Source organism: Pelobates fuscus, chromosome 13, assembly GCF_036172605.1.
Source record: "Pelobates fuscus isolate aPelFus1 chromosome 13, aPelFus1.pri, whole genome shotgun sequence".
In the NCBI taxonomy this organism is placed as follows: Eukaryota; Metazoa; Chordata; class Amphibia; order Anura; family Pelobatidae; genus Pelobates; species Pelobates fuscus.
Genome location: NC_086329.1, coordinates 5,105,044 through 5,129,189, shown reverse-complemented (window position 1 = coordinate 5,129,189; position 24,146 = coordinate 5,105,044). Strand labels below are relative to the sequence as shown.

At 40.8% G+C, this 24,146-nt stretch overlaps 1 protein-coding gene across 1 annotated transcript in view; it reads left to right on the top strand.

Moving 5' to 3' along the window:
• FRMD6 (FERM domain containing 6) overlaps positions 1 to 24,146 on the top strand; it is a 116,898-nt gene that overhangs the window by 41,190 nt on the left and 51,562 nt on the right. The gene's annotated exons all lie outside the window — the stretch shown is intronic.

The window sequence follows — 24,146 nt, the reverse complement described above, 5'->3', positions numbered from 1 at the left end:
TAACACTATGCCCCCTATACACACACTCTCTACAACCCCTATAACGCTATGCCCCCTATACACACACTCTCTACAACCCCTATAACGCTATGCCCCCTATACACACACTCTCTACAGCCCCTAGCCACACATATTACACCACAAACACGAATTAAATCAACCTAATTACAAAATACCACAATCAGCTCACTCTACACACACGCAATCCCACAAACAGGCTCCAAACACATGCACCATACACTTACCTGGCCCTTTTGCCCTCTGGTATCCCACTTATGGAGACACCAGAGACAATATAAAAGCCAACACAGCGCAAGCTTGTTATTACATTTGCTTGCACGGCGCAGAACAAATACGGGGCCATTTTCTCATGCTATAGCTCTTCAGCGGGGCTCTGCGCATTGAACCAACATGCTCACTCGGAGAGGGGGCGTGCTAGTCATTAGTGATGACAAAACACACCCTCTCTGACCCCGCATCCTTCTCAGGGGGCCGCTGTGATTAAAAAAAATGTCCCAGTCTGGCCCTGATTATAGCTAGCTTGAATTTCCAGGAATTTTAACTAAGCTGCATTAAGAACTGTTAAAAACATTTTCAGTCTGAGATTCACTTTATGGTCTAAAAATGATTACTTAGATTTTTTTTTTATGGTCTCTATGCTATGGAATATTTTCTTTTTTTTGACATTCTTTATTTTAACGTTTTCCAAAGTACATAATGGTATACAAGTTGCCGACAATTCGGGATACAACAGTTTACTAGAAACAATGTATAGTCCAGTCATGGTAACAGCGCCCACTGCCTCCCATTATTCCAGCGGGGGTTCCCTTCTTTGTTCGGGCCCCCCCCCAGGGTGCGCTTCAGAGACAACCCATACCCAGGGGTTTGCTTTCTGTGTGACGTTGTCTCTGAAAGGGGGGAGATAATTAAGCGTTATCGCTAATGACTGGGACGGATGGCTTATGACCCCTTTGTGGGTCGGAGGAGGGTTCCAGCTCTCTGCCCCTCAGGCTGCTGGAGACTACTTTGCCTCTTCGCCTCCCATCCCGGGCCAGCCCTTTGCAGGGCAGGGGACCTTGTCTACAGTTAGCTGATGTGTGTGTGTTATCATGTGAGGGTTTGACTGTTCCCCCACTCCTGGCGTCTCTTTCAGTGGACGAGGGGCGGTGGTGGGCGAGTGTCCTTTCGTTTATGTACGCCCCCTCTCTCCGATACGCAAGTCGCTTCGGGCCTCCCCTCCGTGTCAATTGTCTTCCGTCCTCTAAGTCACCGAGAGTTTCTCTCAGGCTGGTAAAACAGGGGTATGCCTGTCTCTTGTTCGTGGGGCTTATGTTTGTGGGTCTGTTTTGTTTGGAGTCGCGGGAACAGTCGTTCGTTGTATCAGTGGGTGTCTAAACTCGAAAACGTGAGTCAGTAGTCAAGGGCATGTTGCAGTTGTGGTCTGTGTGGATGTTCATAGGCAAGTAGCTGTGCGTGTGCGTGGGTATCTGTCCAAGGGAGAGTCTACTAGGTCCATCAGTCAGTAGGTGGTCAGCGAGTTGGGGGGGGGGGGGGGGGGACAAGGAAAAAAAAACAAAAAAAACGAGGGAAGGAGGAAGGGTCCCACCCCATCACCGGCCAGAGCCCCACGGGTCCCTACTCAGCTGCCTGTCCGGGCCCCGGCGGTGTCCGCCCCGGCCCCCGCCCGGCCACATGCACGATCCAGGGTGCCCATCTCCGAGCGTTGCGTTCCTGAGTTCCCCGTATCTCAGCCGTCAGGGACTCCATCGCAAAGATCTCCTCCACCTTCACCATCCATTGTGGCAAGGTCGGGATGTCTTTCGATTTCCACCTGGGAGGAATGAGGCCTTTGGCGGCATTGAGTAGGTGTCTTGTTATAGTTTTCTTGTAAGTGGCCAGTGGAGCATGCGTGTGGTTGCGGAGCATGGGTAGCTGTTCAAAAGGCATGTCGGAGTCTAGTATTTCGGTGAGCTTGTTGTGGATCTGCCGCCAGAAGGCCGCAATCGGGGGGCATGTCCACCAGATGTGAAGGTCGGTTCCCTCATCTGCCTCGCAGCGCCAGCACGTATTGGTCGGCACGATCCCCATTGCGTGGAGTCTGGTTGGCTATGGAATATTTTTAATTGGGATCTGGTTTCAGATTTATAACGTTATTGGAAAGCACATATTTTCTTTGCAATGTAACGTGATGAGAGATGTCGGAAGGAAGTGACATTTTCTAAACATTTAGTAACACAGTTCGTTTTTTACAAAAGCTTCTTATAAAAGTGATATTTAAAACCAGAGAAAAAAGATAACGGAACTCCACTCTGGGCCCCTAGACATCAGCAAGAAACCGTCTACATTTTCTAAAACAAAGCGTAATTTGCTATCAGGGGAAGTAGAATCAGAGAAGGAGAGAAAGACAATCGGATGTTGATTCCATTTCCTTGTTTCAACTGATTTGTTGTCTAATCTCCACGGCGTGCTGGATAATGTAACAAAACGGATGGTGATCGGTGATTTGAAATATTCTGCGGGAGACAGTCTGCGACTGATAGTCACAATTCTGATTGCCATTTCATTGTCAAAGCAATGGGATCCTGTCACCAGGAATGGGTCCTACAAAGACCGACACACTGTCTGATTATTTGTTCGAGATTCAGAAGAAGTGCAGCTGCATATTCGAAAGAATTTATGATAAAGAGACGACGGTCCAACCTTTTTATTATAATTTGTTTTGTTTTTTTTAATTAATAGCTCTTTAACTCCCAAAAATGCAACATAACAAATAAAATTCTAAATAATGACAGAGAGCGGAGACATATGTACACAGACAGGGTTATGCAATAAAGTGAGAATTGTCTGGATGCCAAAGTAAAGGAATTTTCCAAATTCAGATATTTTTGGCTTCAATTTTAATTTTGCTGCAAATTTCTGACAATTCTCATTTTAGTGAATAATTCTGAGAAAATATCTGTCATGCGCTGATTGTTTTAAAGTATTGGTCACATTCTGCACTGCTCCTGTCCTCCCGCCCCACCACCTGCTCTCTCGATCCTATTCCCTCGCATCTCATCCGCACTTTGTCTCCCTTTCTTGCTCTTCCTCTCGCTAGCATTTTCAATCTCTCCCTTTCCTCTGGCACATTTCCCTCACCCTTCAAACATGCAACCGTAACCCCGATTCTGAAAAAGCCCAACCTTGATCCCAACTCCCCATCCAACTACCGCCCTATCTCGCTACTGCCATTTGCCTCCAAGATCCTCGAGAGAGTTGTGTACGCCAGATTGACAGACTTTCTCGAATCCAACTCTCTGCTTGACCTCCTTCAGTCTGGATTCCGCGCTGGTCCGTGCTGTGACCAAAGTATCCAACGATTTAATTGCTGCTAAATCTCGCGGCCAATACTCTATCCTAATCCTCCTTGATCTTTCTGCCGCCTTTGACACTGTTGATCATCAACCGCTTCTTCACATTCTCCGTAACTTTGGTCTACGGGATACTGCTCTCTCCTGGTGCTCCTCCTACCTCTCCCAGCGCTCTTTCAGTGTTTCTTTCTCTGGTTCTGCCTCTTCTCACCAACCCCTCTCTGTTGGCGTCCCCCAAGGTTCTGTCCTCGGCCCCCTATTGTTCTCTATCTATACTGCCTCCCTTGGTAAACTCATCAGCTCCTTTGGTTTCCAATATCATTTATATGCAGATGACACGCAAATCTACCTGTCCTCCCCTGATCTCTCTCCGCCCACCTTGACTCATGTTTCTGACTGCCTCTCTGCTATTTCCAACTGGATGGCTGCTCACTTCCTTAAACTCAACCTGTCCAAAACAGAACTTCTAGTTTTTCCTCCCTCAAGTGCTGCTACTCCTGTTGTCTCCATCCAAGTCAACGGCGCTACTATCACCTCTACCTCGCAGGCTCGCTGCCTAGGGGTTCTTTTCGATTCTGACCTCTCTTTTACTCCCCACGTCCAATCGATAGTCAAATCCTGTCGCTTCCAACTCAAGAACATAGCGCGCATCCGCCCATATCTAACGCCGGACGCGGCTAAGATATTGGTTCATGCTGTTGTTCTCTCTCGCCTCGACTACTGCAATCCCCTTCTGACCGGTCTTACATGTTCCCAGCTTGCACCGCTGCAATCTGTAATGAACGCGGCTGCGAGGCTTATTTTCCTGTCCGGTCGCACCTCCCACGCCTCCACGCTCTGTCAGTCCCTGCATTGGCTTCCAGTTAGATATAGGGCCCAATTCAAAATTCTGTCACTTGCTTACAAATCCCTACATAATGCTGCTCCAACATACCTATCCTCCCTCATACACAAGTATGTCCCGTCGAGACCCCTGCGCTCATCCCAAGACCTACGCCTATCCTCTGCCCGGATCCCCACCTCTGACGCTCGCCTTCAAGACTTCTCTAGGGCTGCACCTATTCTGTGGAACTCCCTTCCCTCCTCAATCAGACTTTCACCCAGCCTCCACTCCTTCAAAAAATCTTTGAAAACTCACTTCTTCGTTAAAGCGTATCAATTAAACTGTCAGCAGGCTTCTCATCCCCCACCCCATGACTCCTTTCCTGCAACTGTCAAAAATGACCTACCAAGCACTCAATAAACCCTTCTCTAACAAACTATTTAATTCCCCTACTTTAACCGTTTGTGTCACTATACCCCACTCCCTCTAGCATGTAAGCTCATTGAGCAGGGCCCTCAACCCCCTCTGTTCCTGTACGTCCAGTGGTCTGATCTCAATTATGTGTCTGTTAGTCCACCCATTGTACAGCGCTACGGAATTTGTTGGCGCTATATAAATAATAAAATAATAATAATAATAACATGAATTCTGCAAAATGATAAAATAGTTCTATCTAAACTGATAAACATATCTTTGGTACCTCTGCAACTCCCCCGCCCCTCCCTCCATGGCTGAGATGATCAATCTTGATTATTTCAGGTAATCCAATATGTCCCTGTAGGTAATAAGCTCTTGTGCATGTGCAGCAAAATGCAGCCCTGGCCAATCCGCATCTCCTCAGAGAGATACATTAAATCAATGCCTCTCTAGGTTGAGTGTTTAGCGCCTCCATGCCGAGTGTGGAGACACTGAATGCCAGTGCTGCATACTGTTTAACAAAGACATAAGAAGCACCTCTAGTGGCTGTCTGACTGACTAGGTATTTCTGGACTTGGCGAGTCTCCTTATTTCTCTGAATTCCCGGCCTACACTACTCTATAGACTAGTTTTTTAGCACATGTATTTACTAATTTCTTCAAGGCGGCTTCTGCCATCACTCCGGCCATTCTAAGGACCATAATAAGTCATTTTGTCACTTTTGCTAGAAAAATACTGCCTATTGAGTGACTATATATCTATATACCTATGTAGTATGTATAGATACACATTATATCATTTGTTTCCCTATGCAGAGTTATATTTTGGACTCTGGTCTTTTATCTTTTTTGGGGATTTTGAATTTCCTTGGTTTTCCTCAAATGCCCGGTGGACTTTTTCCATTTCATTGCTATCGGGATTCCTGTGTTCTCTAGTAAAATCTCCTTTCTGATTAAGGGACTTTCATCTGTTGTTGTTGTTGTTGTTCAATCTCTGGAAGTTGCCTCAGCTTCTGAGAGCAGACTAAACATGGTGACGAGACCCTCGCACAGCCCAGAGAAAAACAGGAAAATGTTTCATTTCACTGTGACGTGGATTAAGTTAAACACATTTTAACACACATTCTTGGAACAAACACCACACAATATAAGTCCATTCACTAAGCAGTGGGATACATTGAATCGACCAGTGAATAAGAAAATGTAGGCCGACGTAGCTCCGTCATATCTGATACAATTATCAACTATGTTCTTTCAGCCTTAATTTTACGATTGTGTCTGTTTTTGTGTATTCCTAATGTTATAGTATACTAGTCACATTTAGGTCCCTGGCCCCCATCCTGCATGGAGAGAAAAAGGGGCATTTACTTACGTGTCTCCTTTGCACCCTGACTGAAGTCATTAAGATTCCAGTGGGATAGCATTGGAAGGCTAGTGCACATGCCAAGCAGAATGCCGTGCTCTGCCAATCAGATGGTCTCTTTAGTGGTTATCGGTATTACAGCCACTTAAAACAGGTTAAACCTGTAATGTAAACCTTCCTGGTTAAATCGGGCAGGGGGAATGGTACCAACACCACTTTATTGAGATGACATGGTCTGGGTGCCTATAAAGGCCCTTTAACACGCCCTTTCGCCCTCTGCGGTATACTCAGTGTCTTAACAATGACTTCCACATGAGTTTAATGGCTGGCTGTGTTTATTTACGTTGTGTTTAGGGAGGAATGTACTAATTCAGAGAAAGAATAGACGTTACACAATGTCTCCTTTCCTCGAGATTAGCACTAGGTAGTAATTTAAGGTAAAAATGTATTTTAGAGAGTTGGTTGACCACACATTAAGAGTTTTGTAAAGTCCGATTTTCTATGAGCCTCTTTACGGGATAGTAATCACAGTAGCACAAATATTCTCTATCTTCATATCTTAGTCTAATGAAAGTACGGATAAGGAGAATTAACACACGTTAATGAGAACATTTTCCGAGCACCATTCTTTGATATGACACCATTTTGGTAATCACTATTTCTATCAGACATTCCCTCCAAAGACACAACATTCCTGTTTATGTGGGTCGCTAGCTGGGTGTAACTGTTTTGTCTTCAGTATGTTTGAAATGAATTGACCCACATGTGAATGAATTTGTACGTTTTATCTAACCGGACCATCAGAATCAGCATCACAACCGATCTGGAAAACACAGAGTAAGTCATGTCTCATCAGAATGTATTCCATTCACTCAATGCAGACGGTATACTATCCGACTATCACAGGCTTGGTGGTTTTATAAGGGAGAGCAGCAAATTAAAGGGATGCTACCAACAAAAAGGTTTTATTTGCAAAATGACTTTACTAACTACAATGGGGGCAGGGCACTCCTGACACCACAACCACTACAGCGTGCTTGTTTGGAGCGTTCCTTTAACCCCTTAAGGACACATGACATGTGTGACATGTCATGATTCCCTTTTATTCCAGAAGTTTGGTCCTTAAGGGGTTAAAATAGTATTCCCTCATGATGAGAGTTTTACACCTCCCATTGGCTGTGTGTTGTGCTATTTTTCTTTAATTCTCGCCTGTTTATATTTTTTTAATATACTATTTTATGCATAAGAGCATGTGCGCCTACTGCACCATGGACATGCGCTCGCTCAGTATGTTTGCATAACCAGACAGAAAAAAAAAAAATCAAATTATTATCAGTGATTTTTTTTGTATTTTGTTTTTTATCCATTCTAACCCAAACTGTACGTGGATTGTCAGCTCAGCGCATGTCCCCGTTTAGTAGATAATGCTATACGCTGTATCTCGTTTCATTGTATGTTGTGATCTCTCTGAAGTCAGGCATGCCGGCATGACACAGTGATTTGCGAGCACAAGTGGTGCCTGCCATCTGTGAGGTGTCTTTTTGTACTGAAAAAGTGATTTATAATCTTCTTTGGTGCCATTTAGTGAATATTTTATTTTTCTGTATATTCCCGATAAAGTTCATTTTCACAAGATCCATATTAAACTGCTCCTATTTCTCATTATATTTATTATGCACAGGATTTTTATTAACCCGCATAGATTGTTCTCTCTGTATTTTCGGAATATTTTCCATGATTCTGAACTGCTGGCTCCCTCGCCAACATAAATTATTAATGGCTTTGATTTTATGAAGTGAAACACGGGGTCATATTTCAAAGATGAACTTTTTTCTTCCATCTGTCTCCTCTTAACGTTTTCTGTGTAGATGGTTACTCTGGAGCAGATCTGAAGCGTGCTTTAATAAACCCTCTTTTTCTGGATTCTTTATACCAATAATCTAAGTTCCAAAGGGCTCCCTGTGTGCGTTTCAATATTACACAATTAATAAAACGTAATATGTACGAGTTGTTTTTATAATCTAATCCTAATATCATTCATGTCTACAGAGGAGTAGCAATGAGTCGGATTGAGGTTACTGTGTTTGTATTGTATTGGTTATTGTATTTTACTGAGTTTAATTGGATTTAATAATTTATGGAGCTGGTGAGACAGCACCGTGGCTAGGGCTCCTGTTGAAGCATCACAGAATCACTTATTTAAGGCTGATAAAATTAGTAAAATTATCTTTGGTATTAAAGGAACACTCTAGTCACCTAAACAACTTTAGCTTAATGGAGCAGTTTTAGTGTATAGATCATGCCTCTCAGGTTTCACTGCTCAATTCTCTGCCATTTAGGAGTTAAATCACTTTGTTTCTGTTTATGCAGCCCTTGCCACACCTCCCCTGGCTATGATTGACAGAGCCTGCATGAAAAAAAAAACTGGTTTTGCTTCTTTAATAAGATGTAATTTACATTCTTTATCTCTTGCTCTCTAAATTGAACTTTAATCACATACAGGAGGCTCTTGCAGGGTCTAACAAACAATAACATAGCAGGGGATACAAAAATTAATTCATTAAACAGAACATGCAATAAAGAAAGGATAAACTTTAGATGACTCTTTACAGGAAGTGTTTAGGAAGGCTGTGCAAGTCACATGCAAGGAGGTGTGACTAGGGTTCATAAACAAAGGGATTTAACTCCTAAATGGCAGAGGATTGAGCAGTGAGGCTGCAGGGACATGATCTATACACCAAAACTGCTACATTAAGCTAAAGTTGCTTTGGTGACTATAGTGTCCCTTTAACAATGGGATGTATCTGTAAACCAGCGTCAAGCTAAATGTATCTATTCTGGTTAAATATTTTTATATTAATATGATTAGATGTGGTAAGCAAAGAAATACAATAGACACTTTCGCTTGTTTGAGACCCTCGTTTGTTATTGTAATGAGGTCTCCAGGGCAATTTTTAGGCTTATTCTCTAAATGTTAAATTATCAGGTACCGATATGTGAATTTCAAATTATAGATAACATGAAAAAACAACCCATTTCAAGAATTATTCTGATCGCCTATGTTCATCTAAAATGTCAAATTTACTGGTCAATTCCTGACAATTTAGTGACCAGCCTTGTTAATCTCTGTATTATCCTTGCTACATAAATCTCTCCCCTGACAGTAACTTGTACAAAAATGAATTTGAAGCGATTTGTCTGAATGATATTCCTTTTAATCGATACCCGAAAACGATTGCCTGGAATTTTATTTGGACAAATCACTTAAAACACATTTTTGCGCATGTCTACCTGGGAGAGTACAATGGCTGGTCTCTATGAATAAGATCGATCCCAATAAATGGCGGCACATTTTCTAAAACATTGTATTGGACCAAATGATAACAATGTCCTTTGTTGAATTGTTTCCATTAATCCTTTATTTATAAACATCTTATCTACAATTATTCAACAAACCGAACTGTGGAGAACTGACAAGAGTACTACAAATTATAAGATCAAATTTAAGGAATTTTATAAAAAATGTCAGTAATGTATAGGATAGGATTGTAAATTTATTTATTTATTTATTATTTATAAAATATTTTACCAGGAAAGATACATTGAGATTTCTCTCGTTTTCAAGTATGTCCTGGGTCCACAAGTCATTGCATTGTTACAGTTAGTGTACAATAAAATATAAAAACAATATTAATACACAATATATACAAAATTTAACAAAGAGCAGGTAGGAAATATATAATCAACCATGACAGGTGCCTTCTGTTTTGAGGTATGTAGAGATGGATCTCTTAAAGGACTTTAGGCTTGGGGAAGATTTTAATTTGTGCGGGAGGTCGTTCCACAATTGCGGTGCTCTGTAGGAGAAGGAGGATCGGGCTGCTTTCTTTTTGTATTGGGGTAGACTAAGTAAAGTGCTAGTACTGGTAGGCAGCTTGAGTATTTTTTCAGCTTGGTAATTTAACATGAAAAAGTTACATTTCCTTGTCAATTTACAAAAGTCAATCATTTTTATGACCCCCTGCTTACTTCCTGCTGCCAATTCTTTATTTTTGCGTGCATGAAAATATAACAAGTGGGCTCGCCATGCCCCAACAGCTTGACAAGCACATAAACGAAATATTTAACCATTGGGTAGCATGTAGAATATTCTGCACAATTTTTGTAGAGTAATAGTTAGGCAAACTATAGTCAGCTTGTGTACATAGGAAAACAGGTTGATTACAGCTGGTGCTTTAAATTAGTTAACAAGTACTAAAAGGCATTTCTTGTAAGATATAATCTCAACTGAGGCGATTCGTCATCTGTAGGAGCATAAAGTAAAGTAACAGATAATTTGCAATGCATACTTAAACAACACGCTTGTGCTACCACATCAATAGGTGCAAGCAAAGAGAAGAACAGTTAAAACACTTTGTGGCATGCAATGTCAGCTCGAGGGGTTGCAGGCTAGGGATAGCAGGGTTCGATACCTGCAATAATAGTGTGGGCGTAGCATTTTGGCTTTATAATATCTATCCTCACTTGATGGGAAGCATGTTGAGAACCTCGATGTGTTTGTGAGTTGGCTTTAAGAATATGCCTACAGGAGTCTGCCTGGTGTGCTGATATGAATAAGGGGATTTACATAAGACAGGTTATGATAGGCTTAGGTCTATGGCAAGAGGGGTCAGACTGCAAGTTATGCATGGGGGAGAAGCCACATGTAAATTAAATGTGCCTGAAACAACAAGGGATCAGCTAGTCAGATGAGTGGTTAACCCGGGTGAGCTTGGATGAGTAGCTGACTACATGCGTTTGTTCAGTGAGGCTTGTGCCGTAAAAGAACCAAAGTTAGGTAACAGTCCCCAGAAAGTCTTCCTGCTGCCATTTTGAATTGAGAATATTTGCATCCACATTTATTGCATTCATAACCCCCCCCCCCCCCCCCCCCCGCTTTTATCTGGCTATGACCTCGATTTCATGTTTTTCATTAAACTTTTCAAATGATTTAATATTGTTGGATTCACTTTTAAAATGGTTTATTATTATGAAAAAATTTGTAATATTTTAAAATGTAGATTTTTTAAAATATATTTTCTTTTACTTATCGACATATTTTTTTAAATACCTCTAGTGGCGAGAGAATTACATTTCATACTTTTTGTTTTTTGTTTTCTGTGAAGCGTTGTTTCATTGTGCGAATTTCAAGAAATGGTTTGGAAGGTTTGCTAGTCTGGTTATAATTTTTTTTATTAGAGAATTAATTAAACCCATATTTTTGTTTCATCATGAGAAGGATGTAAGACTATTTCCAGAATAGGAACAGATTTTTGCAATAGGAATACCACACATTCTCCAAAATAATTCATTTTCTGCTACTAAGATTGCGAGAAATTACCAAGTGCCAGAGTTTTCCAGAAAAATCTGACAATTTAGGGGTTAATGCCAAATTTATGGGGAAAAATAGGCCGGTTGCCCCATCCTTGTCATGTTGGGGTATACTCAGCATGACTTTAAACTCTGTTGCACTCTATGGCATCTAATGAATATATTAAAGGATGACCCTTGTGACTTTGGGGGGCACACATTCTTAGGTTGGTACGTACAAAGTGCTTTGAAATAAAGTAACTCCAGAAGAAATTATATGGAAAACAATTGCATGTGTAATGTTTTATTTTACATTTACAAACTTAAAGGAATGCTCAAAATGAAGTTGTTATGGTGCTAGGAGGTCGCTGGCACGAGATTAACCCGTTAGGGTTAAACGGTTCACAAATGGTTTAACACCAAAGTCTTATTAGCACTATTTCGCTCTGGCCCCCTCCAACATCCACTTTCTGAAAATCTTCTAAATGGACGCCTTGGATTGCCGGGGGCAAGGGCGTGAAGACGTACTGGGATGGAGGGATTTGGGGACAGTTTGGGATGGAGGGAAGTTGAGGAAAGATTAAGATGGATAGATTTGGGGACAGTTTGAGATGAGGGATTTGGGGACAGATTTGGATGAGGGATTTGGAGACTGATTGGTATGGTGAATTTTGAGATATATCTATGTCTATGCATCTGCTAAGACAAACTGCGATCAAGCATCTTATTATACATGTGTGCACACACTTTCTTTAACAGTAAAACTTTGTCTCCTGCTGAAAACTTATTTTAAACATAAAATATTCGCTTTGTTTTTTTACAAATTTATTATGCGGATTTTTGTACAGGTAAAAAAAATCAGATATTTCCCTCTCATTGAAAGGGTTAAGCTAATGAATGCAGCCAATGTAGCAGTGTACTGAGCGACACATGCTGGCTGGGTTTGGTATCCATGCTATGCCAAGCTTGTAACTACTCCCTCCCTCACCGCCTGTACATCTCATGTTACCCTATTCCATACCAGCAAACTCTAACAGCGGGTAATTGGACGCAGGCCATCCGAGGGCTCTTTAACTCTAGAAGGAGCTTTCAAATTGGAGGAACTTGTCATGGATCTGTAACTGAGATGTAATTAATATCTGTACGATTTTTAGAATGTAAATCCCTCAATCTTATCCGAACAACCATGATTAGCTGATTCCTCTGCTAAGAAGTTTAGACACATTATATCGCAGGATTTTATCGTGTGGCAGAGCCGCTATGTCGCATGGTGTCTGGAAGACTGGGACAACGTGCAGTGCGGCGCATGTTTAAATGTGCGCGCTCTGCCTTTTGTGCGAAAACTATGTGTAAATCCGTCAGCAGCCCTCGGTGTATGGGCAGCTCTGATTGCATGTTATCTGTGTCTGAGAACATCTTCCGAAAAGAATTAATTTGTTCCTGTAAAGCCATCACTTACTGCAAAAAGCATGTGTTTCCTGGCCCCAATACAGGAGAGATGGTCTCAAACAAACATTTTCATTAAACACTGGTGTTGGTTAGAATAACCCTTTTTGAGGTGGTCCGCCTCCTCCCCCCCAAAAATGTAAAAACAAAATGCTAAACCTTACCTCCATTACAGCTCTGAGGCCAAGTTATCCTTGAAGCTTGACCCTCCTCGGCTGACATTGCTAATCCTAGCTGGAGGGATTGGGAGGTCAGGGAGGGTGGCACAGAGAGGGGGACAATTTTGCACAGAACTGACATTAGCCACCGGGAACTCTTGTTCCAATTTGGGTTATGACACTGCCGAAGGCTAGGTTTCACTTCTGGCAGCTAAGGGGTTAATATATGTACGTGCAGCATTTCAGGCACCATAACCACTTCAAATCAGTAAAATGCGCTTGGAGCTTGGAGTAACCCTTTAAACCACGTACAAGAGTGATGGTCTTTATTGGGGACGTGTTCATTCTGTTAAGTAGAACATGACTGTGCGTTAACAGGAGGGGGGATACTGCAATGTAACACTGTATCAGGAGTTTATTTATAGCTCCGGGGACGTTTATAGATGTGACTCAGCCGGGTAACACCGAGAAATAGAAAGGAATGATTTCAATCCCCTCAGGGAGGGCGATGACAAAGTCACACAGACAGGCATTATGTGCGGCACAACGCTTCAGTGGTATCTCACTCCAGGCCCAGAAAATAAACATGGCGTTTAACCCTTCAACTGCCAAAAGGGTGAGCAAAACATTGGACACCATGAGCCTTAAAGGTCATTTATTGACACTTCACAAGGGGAGAGCAGCGTATTACTCCCCTCGACCTTGTTTTACTTATTCGGGTGTTACTAACTGTGAAATGATAACCTCATTGCCAAAATAGCTCAATCAGAAACGTGGCACCGATGGATCATTTCGCCTATCTTGGCCTAAATCTTACAACTCTTTCGTCAATTCATAGATTAGTGAAACAGTAAGCGAACACAACGTGTAAAATATGGAAAGTCAGGGGTTGGACTGAATCTCCCACAATCCTCTGGGGGACTTAGCTAAACTTTAACCAACAACGACCTCTACAAGGTCACGATTAGAGACCTAAACTAATAGACTATCACTAATCTTGAATTATTTCCCCACTGAGAGCGAGGGGTTAAAGAAAAAGCTATTTTGGGACTAATGTCTAAGGATGATGATTTGCATAACAGCTCAGGATTGAGTGGGGGGATAAATGACTTGCCTTGTCACCAGGGACTTGGAGGTTTATTCACTAAACTGGGGATTGAAGAGAAAGACAAATGCAATTTTTTTATTTATTTTTTACAGAAATGCTTAAATGAAAATGTTCTATCTCATTTTTCCTGCTCAGCTATTTTGGTGTAAAATGTAAATTTCCCTGGCCCGGATCCTGACAATTCCCAGCTTAGTGAATAGCCTGATTCATGCACAATGTCCTTTGTGAACATAGAAACCATGATTTTTGTTCCAAATTCCCAAAAATGCGGTCACTCCCAAACACTGCGCTCCGTCCCAGAAACACCCACATTTGTGTTGATTTGTTTGTTACATGTGTTGCCAAATTGAGTGTAAGATTTGGCTTTTAATGATCAGGCATTACATGTTACAAAACCCTTCTATTTCTATTTCTCCAGGAATCTGGGGGCACACCCAGAACATGCATTGACTTTTAATATCAACATTAAAATGATGCAGGAGAAGAAATAAGCAGAACCATTTTTAATCTATCTTCAGTGTAACTCCATACACCCACACCACGTACCCCAATATCAACCAATTAATGTTACCAATGATACAAAATGGGAAATGGATCAATTTGTTCTGAAACATATCTATTCTGTTTGAGATATAAAATATGTTCCTATTTATAAAAGTGGTTTAAAAGTATTCTGCAAACATTTGCCTTTATCCTTTGTCTATTACGACAGGTTTTGCACCTCCAAACGTTTGTCCCAATAAGTCTACCATTCAAATATTCTGGCGGGTTTTCTAATCTAATGTAAACCTAAGAAAACGCTTGCAAATTGATTTATTTTTTTTGGGAGGAAATTCTATTATAAATATTAATAAATTGAATGCGGAATAAATAAAAATAATTTAAAAAAGAATAAACTCAAAAGTCATAAATAGTGTGAAAAAAGACCAAACATGATAATTCACACCAGAAACATTGTACAGATTCTTCTGTGACACTTGTCTGCATCTCCCCTGTTGTGTCGGTTATTAACATTAGGTTCTAGCACACATATGACGGGTCGGCGGGTTTAGCATTGCTTGCATTTTTGCCTGGATATAAGTTGAGTTGTTGTCTGTCTCTACCATAGTAACTCCAGCTGACACATCGCCTTTCATCGCTACTTGAGGAGGGAAAACACTTTTGCTATTGACCGGATGCTAAAGGCCAGGATTTGCTTGACTGTGAAGGTCGCACGTTTGACCTTGTCATAGACAATGGTAATGAAAATGTTTATGATCATGGATAAATGACAGAAGGTTTTTCAGCGCCGGTTAAATGCCTGGTCTTGGCCTTGTCGTTCGGGTTCAAAAAATGCGTAATGACCAAACGATTGAGCTAAACTATCTAACTGCATCGCACGCTGAGGACAAGTAAAGTCAAGTTAAAACACATAATGGGAAATCAATATTATTGTATTTACAGGGTTCTGAAGGGAAATTTGAGAATAGATGTTATTTGTTCCATGGTGTCAGCCCCCTCTGTGATGTCTGCAAGTTTACGGGCTAAAAACCAAAGAAAAAAGTTACCTGCGCTCTTCCCAAATCCTTATGTATAATTAAACAAACGGAGGCTATTTAGTTTCTCCAATGGCCATGAGCGTTTAGCCCACCTGCCACGTCAAGGCAGACCTCTCAGGCGGGTCCCACACTAACCATTCACCTTGCTTGAAAGTTTACAGCCTGCATTGACCGTGTGTATGTCTGTAGTCCGAGCAAATAAAAGCCTATGGTTTTTTATTTTTTTTAACCAAGCCTGTCCTGTTAAATGCTCTTATTTATTGTGCTTCCAGGAAATATTAAAGATGTAGTCATTTCCTTGCAGACGAGATCCTCATGCGCTGCCGCAGGGCACTCACAGGAAAGAAAGTGTCCTTCCTTTAATTGTCATTTGTTGTGGAAGTGATAGCTAGGGGCAAGATCCGCTGTCATGTGTGTGCTTTAAATAAGGTCAAAATGTGCAGACTTGAATTGTGTCATAAAAATTATCATTTTTAGAAATGTCTTCAGCTTCCACTCAGTTTGTAAGTTAGGAAAAATTCCACTGCAACTACGATCCAACACTGCTTACATATGGGCAAATTCTAAGCTTTGACAGTCAGGGGCTAATGCTGTCATCTATCGCACTCAGGGGGGTTAACCCACCTTACCCCCAGTGAATGGCAATTCTTACAATTAATGAACTGAGAAGATTTTACAGCTAATCACAGCTTTGGGAAAAAACATTTTTTTTCTAATCTGTCATTATTATTACTATTACTATAATTTATAAAGCTCCAACAAATTCCGCAGCGCTGTACAATATATGTACTAACAGACAAGTATTTGCAAGCAGACGAGTTGGACACACAAGAACAGAGAGTGCTCAGGGTCCTGCTCAAACCAGCATACATAAATTGTGATAAATCATGTTTTTGGAGTTTGGGGTCTGATTAATTTCTGCCAATAATCACAAGACCCAAAAATACTTTGCAATATTTTGATAATTCCTATTCGTCCTAAATAGTTATTTACTGGGTATCCAGAAGCAAAACTGGGTTCTCTATCCACACACAATTAGTGGGAACAGACATATTATACTCAATAAGCTGCAGGTAACTGACTACAATAAAGGGTTGTAGCTCCAATGATAAAATCCTATTTAATCTGTCTGCCTGTTCAAAGGGTCACCAAATACTGGTCTAGCACATTCATAAAACGGCACTAAACCTTCTGCCTAATCAGAGACCGAGAACTCCACCGCGACCAACAAAGTTGATCAGATCCATCGATTTAGTCTTTTTTTTTTTACTTCCTTTTAATATATAGACATGGCCTAAAATGTTTAAATAATACATTTCTGTTGTTTTGTTATAATTCTGTTTTGTAGACAAATTAACGGCCAACACACAGAAGATGCAATATGGCTTCTTTAAGCTTGGCGAATAGCTCCATTTATATTTTTGAATAAATGGAAGTAGTCATGGTGGAAGCACTGGTTTATTTGTAGAAATGTGTGAGATATCCTGTTGGATCAGGATATAACTGACTTGGCTATGCAGGTACAAATCATACAACTACTTGTACTGCCAGGAGGAAGCACAGAACTCCACTGAAAGATACTTGAGTTGGGGGTTGGACTTCTAACGATGATGCTTTGCATGCCTTTAGAATGCTTTAGAGTGACAAAGCATCATGGAAGCTGATCTGGGGATCTACCTTCTGGGCACCTCTGATCTAAAGCAACCACCTTGATTAGTGATATAGCATATGAATGCTACATATTATGGACAACACTTTCTTTCACTGCACAGAACGTAAATGGAGGCATCTAGTACCACTAACTAAACCGCCACCCTGTACGTGATACATGCAGTTTATAATATTGTGAAGTCAGATGGTAACCCCCCCCCCCCTCCAAGTAAGAGAGCCGTTTTGCAATCTGAAACTGTGGAACATGTTCTATATTATGGCTCAATGGTTGCATAGATTTGCCAAAGAAAACACATGGATTTGATGTCCGAAAATGAAAGAATCCCTTTTTGTTCTCACTTTTTATAGGTTACATCTGCTGAAAACATTTGTTCCTCTCGAATTCCACATAGGTGTCTTCTTGGGAAATATATCGGGGATTTTCAATGAAAGAGACAGTTACTGCACCATAGAATCATTAACAAAGTAACCTGAATGGGTGAGGGGAGGGAGGGGATAAATCATGGATCCTTAAAGGTGTACTCTAGGCACCATGACCACTTCCCCTAAATAACATGGTAACTGGAAAGGGCAAAGGACAGGTAGAGAATGGTGTGGATCTGGGTATGTAGTCATTTGGAGCCACACATCACCCCACCTCTCCCCTCCCCCCATTCCTCTCCCCGCTCCCACCTCCAAAAAAAAGGCAGACAAAGTGAGTTTTGTGAATGAATTAATTGGGCAGTGAAGGATAATGATAAGTGAATATGTATAAATGTAAATGTGTGTATTGTGTTTGTGTCTGCGGCTGTGTAAAAGGGTTAAAGATAATGTTAGAAGTGGTTATAGTAGAGGGGGGATAATGGTAATGGGTGAGTTAGGGTGATTAGAGTTAAGAAAATGTGAAACTTGAGTGGAGTCATCGTTGTTGTATAAGGTGTGTTTAGGATTATTGGGTTTACTGTTATAGAGGGGTTACATTTAGTATTTGGGTCCAGGGTGTTTAGATTAGAATGGGGTCAATTTCGTTTTGGTCTTCATTGGGGTGTTTAGTTTTTAAGAAGAGTTAAACCTAGAATTAAGGCAAAAGAGTGTTTTTACGTTTTGAAAGGGCTTTAGATAAGTTTATGGAGAAAGGGATGATCAGGCTACAGGCAGGTGGCGTTTCATACCTCCCAAGTGTCCTAATTTAGGAGGGATAGTCCCTGTTTTGGACCCAAATCCCAGGATTTGTAGTTTAGCAGTGAATTACCCGGATAGTCTTCCATGGACTGGGAAAGGGGTAAAATGGAATCTTCTTGATTGCCGCCTCTAATTATACTTTCTGTTAAAACCCCCTTGATTAAAACAATGCGCTTATCCTAATTAGAGGACATTATTGTTGAATGAATCATTTGGAAGGATGACAATTCTTATGGATGTTTTAGGATTTCGCATCATAATAATTTGGAGTTCTCGCTAATTAATATTGAGGTTTATGCTAATTTTACTAAATATTTTAACCTCTCACCGAATGGCGAGAAATAAAAATAAAATACTATGTCTAAAAAATGAAAAATCCTTAATTGTTGTTGCTCGTTATTCAGGAAAGGCTGCGTTGTGAGCAATTATGCCCATGTGGCAGAGTGCTTGTTAAACTCTGCTTAGTAATTCTAATCCCCACTGAGAAAATATTATTAAATGAAAACGCGTCGGGGAAAAACAAACTGCTCTGCAGAAGGTTTATTCAGAAACAAAAATATGAGGAAAATTAATTTGAAAAATATCAACATTTTACTTTTTTCTTGTAAAGCTTAGAAAGAAACGTTACTCAGTCAGCAGTGGAGACGGGGAGCAGGACACAGTAGTGGTTATGGTGCTTGGAATGTTCAATTAATCTGTTGGGATTACTCTACCTTTTTATGAATTCATTATTGTCAAAACTGAAGAAAGTGAAGAAAGTTACATTCATGGTTCAGCGTATCCCTTCACGAGCCACATTTATAATAAGAGATAACATGACTGGAATACACTGCAAAATTCAGGAGAGACCAAAGGGAAATTTGCAGGCGTTGGAAGACTAAATCACCCATGATGCTCTACATCAGGCATAGGCAACCTTCGGCACTCCAGATGTTTTGGACTACTTTGCCAGCATTATGGGTGTAAGAGCATTATGTCCACAACATCTGGATTGCCGAAGGTTGCCTATCCCTGCTACATGATCCATGATGCTGTGCAGTTCATAACAGAAATGCATGATGGGAGATGTAGTTTTACAATAGCTGGGGTCTACCTTCAGCTGCCTCTGACCCTCACCGTACTGCACTTCCTGAAACGATATTATTACTGGGCGTGTAGATGTAATGCTTCCTAAGTAGATCTATACAGTGTAACTGATAACAAGTGGCTTCATATTTACAGAGTATCAGAACATATCTCTTATCTTGGGTTTCGGCTCAGCTGGAATTTCATGATGGAATTATGCTAATTATTAGTATGAGATGGAAGCAGGTCTGGGCCAAAAACTCACCCACGGGCACTTCAGCCTCTGCCCTCTCCTGAATATAATCACCAGCCTTTTATTTATTGTGTTCTAACATGGGTAGAAAGGGGCTCCTATTAATACATCATTAAACAATGTCACCCCCAGCTATAAAGCAAAACCAACGTGATGATTCTTTAAAGACTCCCAGATGTTTTAACACTACAGATTTGTCATTCCAAAGGCATTAAAAAGGCATGCAAAGCATCATGGGAGTTGTACATCTGGGGATCTACCTTTTGGGTTTCGAATCAGCTTTGCATGTGTAAATCTGTCTGTCTGCCTGTCTTTCTGTCTGCCTGTCTGTCTGTTTATCTACCTATCTGTCTGTTTCTTGGTCTGACTGTCTGTCTGTCAATGTATTTTATTCTATATGTTTGGTTCTTACTTACAAAGTACGACAGACAGTTGTGTGTCGGAGAAACTGATGATTGCAGTTTGGGAAGCATTGAATGGGCTGAATAGGAAGCAGAAATGCTTATGAAGTGTTGTTCTTTAATCTGTTTGCTGGGGATCAGCGATTTGAATTACTCACCACCCAGGCGGCTGAGGAAGGCTCCAAATTCATATTAATTGCCGTATCATCTAGCTGTGAGAGCTGTGTTCAATGCTGGTTTGGGGTGTTATGGGTCCAGCGATAAATATTGCCGTGGGCCTAATTACAATATTTCATGTGATGCCAGCATTTTATGCTTTAAAGATGAACCTGATCTCTGTAAACCATGGTGCTGGTAGAGCAATGGGTATGAGAGGTCACTGCCTATGGGTTACAGCGAATGGAGAGCAATGGGTATGATCGGTCACTGCCTATGGGTTACAGCGAATGGAGAGCAATGGGTATGATCGGTCACTGCCTATGGGTTACAGCGAATGGAGAGCAAGGGTTATGAGAGGTCACTGCCTATGGGTTACAGCGAATGGACAGCAATGGGTATGAGAGGTCACTGCCTATGGGTTACAGCGAATGGAGAGCAATGGGTATGAGAGGTCACTGCCTATGGGTTACAGCGAATGGAGAGAAATGGGTATGATAGGTCACTGCCTATGGGTTACAGCGAATGGAGAGCAATGGGTATGATAGGTCACTGCCTATGGGTTACAGCGAATGGAGAGCAATGGGTATGATAGGTCACTACCTAGAGATCATGGGGAATGGAGAGCAATGGGTATGATCAGTCACTGCCCATGGGTTACAGCGAATGGAGAGCAATGGGTATGATCGGTCACTGCCTATGGGTTACAGCGAATGGACAGCAATGGGTATGAGAGGTCACTGCCTGTCAGACCTTCCGGCATCCGCTACCCTTAGACTTCCGGGTAGACGGAGCGCGGCCACTCCCCCTCCTCTGACGCAGTCGTTCCCAGGATACATAGGGAGACCGCGTCAACGCCACAGTGCTGGATCAACTTGAAAGCTCCCGCGAACTTCAAACAGCAATTGCTTATTACCTCTACTGTGTATCCTCCGCAATTCTACTGCTGCTTAATTTTGCCAGGAATTAAAGAGACAGTTCAAATTGATTATTCCTTTATTTAAAGTAATAAAAATTCTCAGTTTCAGTTATCTGCAGTTGTGTTCCATCTTGTCAATAATTGAGCATTACACTGCCTATGGGTTACAGCGAATGGAGAGCAATGGGTATGACAGGTCACTGCCTAGAGATCATGGGGAATGGAGAGCAATGGGTATGAGAGGTCACTGCCTATGGGTTACAGCGAATGGAGAGCAATGGGTATGATAGGTCACTGCCTATGGGTTACAGCGAATGGAGAGCAATGGGTATGATAGGTCACTGCCTATGGGTTACAGCGAATGGAGAGCAATGGGTATGATAGGTCACTGCCTAGAGATCATGGGGAATGGAGAGCAATGGGTATGATCAGTCACTGCCTATGGGTTACAGCGAATGGAGAGCAATGGGTATGATAGGTCACTGCCTATGGGTTACAGCGAATGGAGAGCAATGGGTATGATAGGTCACTGCCTGTGGGTTACAGAGGGGAAAAAAAGAAAGACGTGAACTTTAGTGAAATGGTAAATATAGCATTCTTATTATATACTTTGATTATTATAAAATGTAACTATACAGGATTTAGAGACCATTCTTTATAAAGTGCTGCATACGAGGGGTTAATATTATATAAACCATTCTGTTTAAAGCATTCCATATGAGGGGTTAATGTTACATAAACCATTCAGATTAAAGCATTCCATACGTGGGGTTAATATTATATAATCCATTCTGTTTAACCCCTTAAGGACACATGACATGTGTGACATGTCATGATTCCCTTTTATTCCAGAAGTTTGGTCCTTAAGGGGTTAAAGCGCGTCATACAAGGGGTTAATGTTATATAAACCATCCTGTTTAACGCGTTCCATTCGAGGGGTTAATGTTATATAAACCATTCTGTTTAACGCGCGTCATACGAGGGGTTAATATTATATGAACCATTCTGTTTAAAGCGTTCCATACGAGGGGTTAATATTATATAAACCATTCTGTTTAAAGCGTTCCATACGAGGGGTTAATATTATATAAACCATTCTGTTTAAAGCATTCCATTCGAGGGGTTAATATTATATGAACCATTCTGTTTAAAGCGTTCCATACGAGGGGTTAATATTATATGAACCATTCTGTTTAAAGCGTTCCATACGAGGGGTTAATATTATATGAACCATCCTGTTTAACGCGTTCCATTCGAGGGGTTAATGTTATATAAACCATTCTGTTTAAAGCGTTTCATACGAGGGGTTAATGTTATATGAACCATTCTGTTTAAAGCGTTCCATACGAGGGGTTAATATTATATGAACCATTCTGTTTAAAGCGTTCCATTCGAGGGGTTAATATTATATGAACCATTCTGTTTAAAGCGTTCCATACGAGGGGTTAATATTATATGAACCATTCTGTTTAAAGCGTTCCATTCGAGGGGTTAATATTATATGAACCATTCTGTTTAAAGCGTTTCATACAAGGGGTTAATGTTATATGAACCATTCTGTTTAAAGCGTTGCATGCGAGGGGTTAATATTATATGAACCATTCTGTTTAAAGCGTTGCATGCGAGGGGTTAATATTATATGAACCATTCTGTTTAAAGCGTTGCATGCGAGGGGTTAATATTATATGAACCATTCTGTTTAAAGCGTTTCATACGAGGGGTTAATGTTATATGAACCATTCTGTTTAAAGCGTTCCATACGAGGGGTTAATATTATATGAACCATTCTGTTTAAAGCGTTGCATGCGAGGGGTTAATATTATATGAACTATTCTGTTTAAAGCGTTGCATGCGAGGGGTTAATATTATATGAACCATTCTGTTTAAAGCGTTTCATACGAGGGGTTAATATTATATGAACCATTCTGTTTAAAGCGTTCCATACGAGGGGTTAATATTATATGAACCATTCTGTTTAAAGCGTTCCATACAAGGGGTTAATATTATATGAACCATTCTGTTTAAAGCGTTGCATGCAAGGGGTTAATATTATATGAACCATTCTGTTTAAAGCGTTGCATGCGAGGGGTTAATATTATATGAACCATTCTGTTTAAAGCATGGCATGCGCGGGGTTAATATTATATGAACCATTCTGTTTAAAGCATGGCATAAGAGGGGTTAATATTATATGAACCATTCTGATTAAAGCGCGTCATACGAGGGGTTAATATTATATGAACCATTCTGTTTAAAGCGTTGCATGCGAGGGGTTAATATTATATAAACCATGCTGTTTAAAGCGTTGCATGCGAGGGGTTAATATTATATAAACCATGCTGTTTAAAGCGTTGCATGCGAGGGGTTAATATTATATGAACCATTCTGTTTAAAGCATGGCATGCGAGGGGTTAATATTATATGAACCATTCTGTAGAATTGTGGGCCTGTTGTGCACTTGGTCTCCTTGTGTGTGGGACACTCAGTAAGTGCAGTATGAAAGGCTCCTTGATATGAGCAGAATTCTTTGTTTGTTTGGGTAAGGCGTTAAAAGAAGGGGAGGCTTTGTTCCAGCATTAAATAGATCCACTGGGAATAAATACTTTCCTGTGCCCATGATTTCTCCAGCACACATTCCCTGCGCCTGCTATTAGCTGAAAACAATGGATCTTACAATACATCATAATATATATATATATATATATATATATATATACTGTATATTTATGTATAGTGCTTATTTAAACTGTATTTTATTGTATTATCTGAACCTGTTGGTTCCAATGAGGGTTACCATATTATTATTATTATTATTTTATTTCTATAGCGCCAGTAAATTCCGTAGCGCTGTACAATGGTTGGGCCTATTCAGGAAACAAGGGGAGATTTTCAGATAAGATACTTCTAGCAATGTGTCCTGCAGACAGCAGTGATATTAAAGGGATACACTACGCAATAATACACCTAAT